The 10,631-nt window shown below is 40.8% G+C and overlaps 1 long non-coding RNA gene across 1 annotated transcript; it reads left to right on the top strand.

Moving 5' to 3' along the window:
* Positions 1-237: 237 nt before the first annotated feature.
* LOC148315618 (uncharacterized) lies at positions 238-4,078 on the top strand. Its single transcript, XR_015840754.1, has 4 exons — positions 238-317; positions 2,590-2,685; positions 3,742-3,894; positions 4,002-4,078. It is a non-coding gene; the product is annotated as an uncharacterized LOC148315618 (long non-coding RNA).
* The last annotated feature ends 6,553 nt before the right edge of the window (positions 4,079-10,631 follow it).

Here is a 10,631-nt window from a genome sequence, read left to right on the forward strand (position 1 = left end):
TGATTTGATTTAGATTTAAAAATTGTGGATTTCCTATTTTTATGTTTTGTGTACACAAGATTGTCTCAAAGATTAATTTCTGACATTGATTGAATAATTGTTTTTTTTTTTTTTTAATCTATTTTAAGTGTTGATGCAGCTCAAGAAGATGGCAGTCTGGGAAGACTGGTTAATGATGACCACATGCACCCCAACTGTAAAATGAAGAAGATGACAACAGAGGACAGACCACACCTCTGTCTGTTTGCGCTCCGAGACATTGATGTTGGCGAAGAAATAACTTAAGACTATGGACCAGCTGGCCTTGGAGAACACAGGTTTGTAAGATGCATCTTTAAGTACAATAACAGAGCCCACTTGTGGTGTTCTGGTGATGTAGTTTCCAATTAGTTTGGCAATCTAATAAATGTATGTGAAGTTTCTATGGAAGTTGAACATGATGACTGACTGGGGGAGTTCTCCATTGTCCACTATCTGTAATTCAAATTTGTGGGTCTGAGTCAAAGTTTGGCTCTGCAGGAACAACGAACTGGTCAGGGAGTGACAGTATTACAAAGTTCTGCGTTACTCCTTTCTGGGCGGTGGCCCTGTTAGGCCATCATATGCCATATTGCAAATATCCCCATTGTGGGACTAATTAAGGACATCTTTATGTTGTGGTTTCCCTACCAGAACCAGCACCAACCCTGTATATTCATGATATAAAACACTGTTTCAATTTGATATTTAGCCTTTCTATACTGTAAAAATAGAAGACCCCAGGCTTTCCTGCGCGCCCTTGCCCAATTGGTGGTGTTCAGGAGACAACCTGGGACTGAAATATCAGTCACAACCAGTGTTGTTTTCGTCACTGATGACTATGACGAAAATACTTCGTTAACGCCCCTTTTTTAATGACGATGACAAGCTATACGAGGTTCTTTTATGACGAAAACATGACGTGATGTACATGAATTTTTTTCGTTGACTAGACAAAATTGTTAGCATGTGGTTCATAAATTATTTTATGTTGCTTTTAGTGAAATAAAGCCACAACAGTTGCCCAACAAAATGTTTTGCTTCTCTGCTTATTTTGGAGCAGTGAGTATTGATTCCACTGTTGCCACTTTTTTCTGTTTGTAATGAAGAATCCTTAGTAGTCCATCCAAAAGTCTTTGTTATTGGGTGGAAACCTTGAATGCCTTGTTTTAACTCAAATGGACTTAAACCCATCCATCCATCCATCCATCCGTTATCTGTACCGCTTCTCCTCACTAGGGTCGCGGGGGGTGTTGGAGCCTATCCCAGCTGTCTTCGGCAGTAGGCGAGACACCCTGAATTGGTGTCCAGCCAATCGCAGGACATGCATAGACGAACAACCATCCACGCTCACACTCATGCCTCGGGGCAATTAGAGTGTCCAAGCAACTTGCCATGCATGTTTTAAGAATATGGGAGGAAACCGGATTACCCAGAGGAAACCCACGCAGGAAGGCCGGAGCCAGAATCGTACCTACGACCTCAATATTGTGAGGCCATCATGCTAACCAGTTGGGCCACCGTGCCGCTTGGACTAAAACCTTTGTGAATAAATTGACGAAAACTAGGGTAAAACTTTTTTTGCGTTTCCGTCGATTAAAACTGGACTAAAACCCTTTTTTTAGTTTTCGTTGACTAAAACTGGACTAAAACTATAACGAATTGGGATGACTAAATGTGATGTAAACAAATCAGCACTTTGTCCAAATGACTTGGACAAAATCTAAAATGCCTGCCAAAAACAACACTGGTCACAACACGTGTCTACAGAAGATTAATTGGCATGGGCGAAATTAATTAGTTTTATTTCATTCATGAGCTTATGTTTTGTTTTGGGTGGCTAAGGCTTAAAATGTGTAAAAATCTAATCCAACCTCAAATATAATTAATTCAATAAATTTATGATGCTACTAAAACATCGAAGCAGCCTCCTCCAGGCTTTACAGACTCAGAAATGGAGGTATGCGTATCGTGTGCTCATCCTGTCGTGTCTCGAGATGTTAAAATTGCAGTTAGATAGACGTGTGCTGATTAGACAAGACTTCTAATATATCTGGTGTCACAGGATATTTGTCAGTGAATGTGTATGTCTGGTTTGAGGCTCACTCAGCTTTTTCTTGTGTTGTGGGGTCCAGTTGAGTTGAATTGCGAGTCAGGTATGTTGGCCATCTGACACCCAACTGTCAGGTTTGCGTTCGTGGGGACCCCGTAGAGCCATTTTTATTGTTGACATAAATCATAGCTAATCATCTTTTCCTTCATTATCATATGAAATACAGTTAGGAGTTGTATGTGCCTTTACTATGTTATAATCTTAGAACCTACCAGCCACTACAGCTGTCCGACAAGAAGACTTTTGGCTGTCCTGTGCTCCATTGCGGCCCTGGTGGCGTTCAAAAGACAACCTGTGACTGAAATATCAGTCACAACATATCTCTACTGAAGATTAATTGTCATGCGCTAAAGTAATTGGTTTTGTTTCATTCGTGAACTTGTTCGTTAAAATGTGTAAAATTCTGATCCATTTTCTTTTTTTTAATTCATTAAATTAATATTCAACTTGTTCATTAGGATGGAGGACAACCGACAATGACTGAATCGGCTGAGGTTGATGCCACCAGAACATCGAAGCAGCCTTCTCAACGTTTGACAGACTCTGAAAAGGAGGTATGCGTATCATGTGGTCATCCTGTCGTGTCTTGAGATGTTAAAATTACAGTTAGATAGACCTGTGCTGGTTGGACAAGTTTTCTAATATATCTGGACATAAATCGTAGCTAATAATATTTTCCCTCATCATCATATGATATACAGTTATGCGTAGTGTATGTCTTTACTATGTTACAATCTAAGAACCTACCAGCCACTACAGTTCTCTCATTGGGAGACTTAAGCTTTCGTCAGGCTGTCGACTGCTGCATTGCCCTCTTATTGGCTTTAAGTACACAACCTGTAACTGAATTATCTGTCAGAACAGAACCTATGTGTCCACAGCAGGTGATTTGGCATGTGGATTCTTCAGATTTTTAGAAAATAGGTAAAATTGTGATCAAAAGTTTAAAATGTATCAAATTCTGGTATAGTTTGCAATAGTATATCTATTAAATCATTTCAAAACTTCTTAACAAGGATGGAGAACATTGGCTGTGACCGAATTGGTTGAGGTTTACATTACCAGGACCATTGAGCAGCCTCCTCGGGATCTACAAATTTAGGAATGAAGATATGCATCCCATGTTACAATCCTGTTATGGCCCGAGGTTTTGAAGTTGCAGTTACATATTGGGCTGGGCGATATGGCTGATAAGTACATAGCGATATAAGTATTTCATATGGGTCCATCGATACACATTGAATTCTTTTTTCATATTATTTTATTCATTATTTTTTTTATTTTCCAATATTTTCACTGCCCTGTTAAAAAAACATTTAATGTAGTTTTCCTCCCGGGAGCTTTTTGTTACGGTCAATTAAGTGTTTTTGTTAAATATAGCTGCGTAGAATAATTATATGCATTATTATCGTACCACAATGTTTTGGTTTTGCAAATAATTTCCTAAAATCATTCTAATTTTGTTATTACATTATTTTGTCATATCATTCATCAATATTTTAGTTTTTTTTTTTTTCAAATAGAATTAAGACCTTTTTCTGTGCAGATTCCTCTGGGGATTAAGTATTTAATGGGTTCTCAATTTTCTCTTGGACTCTGATGCAACCCAGTCTCCTCCCTTGGACAAAAAATATGGGCTGAATCTTCCTTGGAATAACGACACAGATTCTGACGAATCATTGTCAAATCCTGCCCCTGAACTTTGTGCCTCAGACCCAGACCATATTACTATCCCAAGGCTCAGGAGGACCAAAAGTATACAGGTAAACAACCCATATAGATTTCAGGGAATCTTACAAGCAAATTGCATATATTTTATTGGTCTCCTGCCTTCTATCCTTTATATTTCGTTGTTGTTGTTGTTTTTTAGATTAAAAAAACAGGCTGACTTTGGAATGGATAAGCATTATTACTCCAACTCAGATGACAGTGGAGATGAATATATTCCGGATACAAGTGAGGCCTCTGATTCAGACGGAAGTGAATCTTTGAAAATTGTGGACCCTCTCTTGAAGTCTAAGAATGCCTTCAGAGATTTTTCTCCCACACCACGAATCTCAAAAGCCACCTCAACGCAGGTTGTTAATCAAGGGCGTTCACCCGTTCGGAGGAGTAGCAGCACTGGTGTGATTCTTGAATTCTATGGCTCTTCAAATATTTGTGCAGTTTAACACAAATCATCCAAAATAGAATTCAAGCACATCTGTGACAGAAATTCAAATTCAGAAGTCAAAGAGAGAGAACAAAAAAAAAAATCTAATGCTGCGCTTCTTCCGAAGACATATACTGTAAACATTAAATGTATGTTAGGACAATCTTGAAAAAAGTATTAGAACACCCTTTACTTTTATTTCTTGTTAATTTTATTAACCAAAATATGTCCATTTTTATTACAGATTAATGAATACAAAATTAAAACTCTAATCAGCTACTTTTTAATCGTTATATTTGTATAAACAAATGTTATACATCTGTGTGTTAACTTATACAAGAAATGACGGAAAAGCAAGGGTGGTTTAGTATTTTTTTATCGTATATAGTCTGTATAATATCTTTAACCTATGCTGATGCTGTTTAATACTGATTTAAATAATAATAATAATGTCATAATCTGTTGGTTTTACATGAACAAAACCTTTCAAGCACTTTTTAAAATTCTAAATACTACCTCTTGTCAGTAAGTTGGTTCACAGCACTGCCTTGGAGTGAAAGTGTGTAGTGCTGAGACAGTCGGTATGTGCTGAGTCGTCTGACGTTTGTGTGACTGGTACCCAGGAAGGTAGCAAAACCAGGCAGTGTGTATGTCGTACCCAGGAAGGCAGAGAAACCAAGCAATATGTATGTGGTACCCACGAAGGCAGAGAAACTAAGCAGTGTGTATGTGGTACCCGGGAAGGTAGCAAAACCAGGGAGTGTGCATAGATACAGACCCCAAAAGTGATTAAAACCAAATAAAGTCCCCAGAAGATCATCTGTAGTCAGGTGAAGGACCCTGTACTTTGTTCAACTCATTTACTCCCTTAGACGTACAAAGACGTCTTTTAATGCAATGGCGCCCTCTACCAAAGACGTATAAGTACGTTTCCTGTCTTTTTTACGTCATAGTGTACATAAGGGTCTGATGCAACCTCTGACTGAGAATCAGCCTTGTCCGCATTGTGAATCATGTAAAAATCACCCAGCAGGGGGCAGAGGTGCAAAAGATCCGCCTTGAATCTGCGCCAGAGGTACAAATGGGGGGGCGGGATCCTGGGGTAGACTTATAAGTGTGGAGAGCAGCGTGGGTAGCAGCAGCATCGGCAGCACTAGCAGCAGTCGCATTAGTAGCGTTAGCAATGAAATCCTCCAAGCAAATGACGATCGAGGAATGCTTTTTTGTAAAAAAAAAGCTTCCTAAAAGCATCAAGGCGATGGAGACGCTTTGGTTGAGAGGATGACGCTTCGTCGTCGTCACAACAAAACGGCGTCTAAAGAGGGTGCGCGTGCCTTGCGGCCTGCATCGCCTGCCTTCGGACAATAGCCAAAGCAGCTGAGAGTCCTCACCAGATCCCCCCGAACGAGGAGGTAAGCGCTCGCAAGTTACCATTGAACATGTGGTTTTACCCCTCATGCTTTTATTGTACATATCATGCATCTTGCGGGCAGAAAATGTCGCGTAAATGTGCAGTTAGACGCGAGCTTGCTCGCTGACTTCCTCATCCGGCCGCCTCTATTGCACAATTACACGCGAGCGTAAGTCCTCGCCGACGAGGAAGTAAACGCTCGCAAGTTACCATTAAACATGTGGTTTTAGCCCTCATGCTTTTATTGTACATATCATGCATCTTGCGGGCAGAAAATGTCGCGTAAATGTGCAGTTAGACGCAAGCTTGCTCGCTGACTTTCTCGTCCGGGCGCCTATTGCACAATTACACGCGAGCGTAAGTCCTCGCCGACGAGGAAGTAAACGCTCGCAAGTTACCATTGAACATGTGGTTTTAGCCCTCATGCTTTTATTGTACATATCATGCATCTTGCGGGCAGAAAATGTCGCGTAAATGTGCAGTTACGCGCGAGCGCATCTCCTCCCCGACGAGGAAACAACAATACTGAATGGTGTGGTAATCATGCATACTTTCTAAAATTCACAGATTGTGCATCCCGCGGCAAGAAAGTTCCTCCTCGTCTTGTTGGTGTAAAGAAAGGTAAATTATAATATGAAACTTCACACGCCAGCAATAAAATGCAGCAATAAATATATATTTCCAATTGTTTGTATTTCTGTAATTTACAGGTTGTGCATCAGGAAGCAGTGGTTCCGGATGGCGTCACACTGGATGGCAACCGAGGAAAATCGACTTTACAGCAACCCCTGGACCACTGAATGCCGCTGCCCATTTGGAGTCTGAGGAGCCAGCTGATTTCCTGCAGCTGTTTCTCACGGATGAGCTTCTGCAGCACATCGCGGATGCCAGCAATCACTTCCCAGACAATTATTTTCACACAAACCCCAGTGGACAAACACAAGCTCGCCTATTTTCCACGGACCAGCAAAGCCAGACCACAACGAAAGTGTCGGGTCTGTTTGTGCAAAGGCAAACGGAGTGAAACAAGAATGTGGTGTGAACTATGTTGTGTGCCCTTGCATCAAGGCAACTGTTTTATTTTATATCACACAAAAAAAAAGTATGTATGACACTGATGTATTTCATTTTTGTACATAGTTCAACAGTTCAGTCGTTTAGTGTTATGTGCAAATAAATTTATTTTATCAAAAACATTTTTTGTGCTTTTTTTTGTTATTTTATAGAAGGCATGCATTATTTAGATGTTAGAGGTGTCATAAAAGCCATAAATAATAGTGTCAAAATTCAAATTATGGTCAAAATGCATCAGTTTACAAAAAGCTCATTTTCTCAGTTTTTTCCCCAGGGATTGGAGTTTTCATGAAATTTAGCTATTTTCAAATGCCGATTGCTCAAGAATGGAAAAAGATAGGAACAAACATTTTTTTCTGTTGAAAGAAGAGAGTCTCATCTTTCTTCGGGTGTGCTCCATGTCTATATAGCATTAGAATACTATATTCTGTGGGCCTTGCAATATTAGTCAAAACCCAGGAAAACGCTGGGATTGAGCGGGTTGCTCCAGTGAAAATGGCTGGTATTTAATGAGTTAAGACTGGTTAGGACATCCGGCTCGCAGTCCCAAGGTGCAGGGTTCGATCCCGGGACCCAGCTTTCCTGTGTGGAGGTTGCATTTGTGAGTGAGTTTGAGCGCAGATGGTTGTTCGTCTTTGCGTGCCCTGCGATTGGCTGGCAACCACTTCAGGGTGTGCCCCGCCTACTGTCCGTTGACAGCTGGGTAGGCTCCAGCACGCTATCCTTGTGAGAATAAGCGGATTGGATATTACATGTATGTGTTTATGCCCTAGGCCAGGCGAGGGCAAACTACGGCCCGGGGGCCACATGCGGCCCGTTAAGTTTTAATCCGGGCCGCCGAACTTGAAAAAAATTTAATGAATAAACCTTGTTAATGTTTTATTTTCTAAACACTGTGGTTTTCAAAGACAAATATTATTGTTGGAATGCTTTTATTCACTTTCATTTAAAATTAAATGTATTTTTTTTCTCAGATGAGGTGAGGTTTCCAAAACACTCCATCCATCTGCTCCTGGTCCGGCCCCTCTGTCATATTTTAGAACCCATTGTGGTCCTCCAATCAAAAAGTTTGCCCGCCCCTGCCCTAGGCTTTGTGTCTTTGCTTGGTTGACTGTGTAATGAGTGTATGAATGCATTTCTTTCTACCAGACACCTTGGACTTCCCATGGCAGATTAATAATCTATTTTATCTATCCATCAGGGTCACGAATGTCATTTGATGAGTAGAGAATTTAGAGTCTCCAATTAACCTAATATACATGGATTTGCGCATGGAAACCTGAGAAAAAGCCCTTAGTCCTACTTTTCCATCTGAACCACTTTATCCTCACGAGGGTCACAGCCGTGACATCCCAGCTGACTTCAGAAAGTAAGTGGGCGACGACTCATGATCTCTTGGTTGAATAATATTGTTAGGGGCTCAAAATGGCCCTCTACAATAAAATGGCAGAAGAATATTACATACTCTCTGGCAGAAGAATATTGCGTTTTTTTTGTTTTGTCCAATTAACTTAAATAAAACTTGGGAAAATTTAATGATTACATGTAAACCAGCTGGTCTTCCCCATACCAAGCCCTGGCTAAAACTGACTGAAAAATGCATGATGTGTGCCTTTTAAACTCCTCGGCCCATCCACTATGCCAGGGATGGGCAAACTTTTTGATTGGGAGGGGGGGGGCACAATGAGTCCTAAAATACATTTAATTTTAAACGAAAGTGAACAAAAGCATTACAACAATATATATGTCTTTGAAAAACCACAGTATTTAGAAAATAAACCATTAACAAGGCTTATTCATTTAATTTTTTTCAAGTTTGGGGGGCTGGATTGAAACGTTTAACGGGCCACAAGTGGCCCCCGGGCCGTAGTTTGCCCAAGTGCCCTAAGCCAATTGATTCTAAAAAATAACAGTTTTCTTCATCAAAACAACATTTTATGATCAACATAAATGTTAGTGAGTACATAAAGGTATACTCATTCGATCTATCATAACCCCATGCACTTAGACTGTACAAAAAAAAGAAAATTTTTATTTTAAAACCTAGTATTTCGCCATGACGTCACACGCTAGCGTCAAGTGCTTGGCGCTAAAAACCCGGAAGTAACAGCGGCGCTCGGTTTGAAAGTGGAGAGTTGTGCATGGTAGGCGAATTCGGGAGAAATGTTTGTTGAACACGAGGACTGTGGCGTAGAAGATGGTTTAACAGCGATCTAGTGCGCACCCAACCGTGATGGCTGACCAACGAAATAAATGCGGACCGACGGAGTGGACTGACAGGACGTGGAAAACAGGTGTGTGGCATGTGTGCGTGTGCACGAATGTGGGAGCGCGTTCACTATGGTGGCAGCGATCGCAAAGCAGCAGCACCACTCCTTGACAAAAGTATTGTACTTTCTCTGATGTTTTGGGTTTGCTCTGCTTAGGGGTTTGTAGTTCTGGCCACGCAAAAGTAACAAAGCAAGTTCTTGGATGTCTGCTTTTTTCTTGAACTGTTAATTGGTTAACATCGTGGCTCTTATTTTTATCTAATGTATGGAGTTTGGTGGCTATCTATATGCACAACTATATTAGTTGCACTTGAAATTGCATACAGAAAATTAGTATAAATAGGTTACGCTATAAAGTATAACAATATTAACAATCGTTATTGTTGTTACTGTTTATTTATTTTATTTTGCAATAACTGTGCTCCAAGCTTAGCTGTTGTGCCAGCTGCCAAGTAAAAATATGTAATCTCACTCAATAATAGGAATAAATACTTAACTAACATCTCAATTTTTCGGGTTGGGCTGTGGGGGAGGGGAGGGTGGCTGCCTGACATAAAGCAGACTGTCCTGCACATGCGCAGACCAGCCGAGTGTGTGAAGTGTGCGTAAGTGCAGTACCGGGACCGACCACTAGACAGCGATCCTGAGTAATTTTTCCGCACACACATTTCTAGCACACTCGTCTTGTTTTTGTGACCTTCCTGGGAAGCCCTGAAACTTTGACAGGACCTCCCCCTGAGCTTCTTATCACTGAATTCAATGCTCTTTTTTGTGGGGCCCAGATTTTTGGTCCCCACAAAAATTTTGGTCCCCTACAGTGGGTGTGCTGTCCGATGTTGGTCCCCAACATGTAGCTTATACAAACACACACACACACCCCTACTTGTTTTTGTGACATTGTTGGGCCACCTGAGCAAAACTCACATTGTGGGAACCACCCTTTCTAGTGGTTGTACAGCTCTGAAAAAAATCAGGCAGTGTCCAGGAATTTAGTTAAACACAAAAACCACTTCAAATTACCAATTAATGACCTGGAGGTCAAATGAGTGACTCAAGTGCATGTAATTCAGTCACTGTAGCCCAAAGATTCTCTGGGCCAGTGGATGAACCATTATTCGTCTTGGACAGCATTGAAGCAGGCCGTAGCCTGGTTTCTAAAGCTGAAAGACTTACTGACAGAGTAAAGGAAAATAGAAAGGAGTTAATCACATTAGGTGAAGAAGGCAAGATGAATTTATTCAAGAGAACTGTCAAAGGAAAGTATTTGACCTGCGACGACTTGGATAAAGCAGAAAGAGAACTTGTGAAATACTGTCAAAGGCGAAGTTTCAAAAAAGATTTAGCCATATTTGAAAAACAAAAAAGGGTGAAGAAAAGTAGCCCACTTTACAAGTTCAATATAGTACTTCAAGATGGTGTCATGAGGGTTGGTGGACAGTTGAGCCACGCAGCCATGCCTGAAACAGCAAAACAGCAAGCCATCTTGCCAAGGATTCACATAACACAAAGCTAGTCCTGAGATACATTCATGAGATTACAGCTCACGCTGGAAGGAACCACATGATGGCTAATCTGCATCAACAGTTTTGGATA

Source organism: Idiotropiscis lumnitzeri, unplaced genomic scaffold, assembly GCF_059441095.1.
Source record: "Idiotropiscis lumnitzeri isolate Australia: NSW breed Sydney's pygmy pipehorse unplaced genomic scaffold, RoL_Ilum_1.0 HiC_scaffold_76, whole genome shotgun sequence".
NCBI lineage: Eukaryota > Metazoa > Chordata > Actinopteri > Syngnathiformes > Syngnathidae > Idiotropiscis > Idiotropiscis lumnitzeri.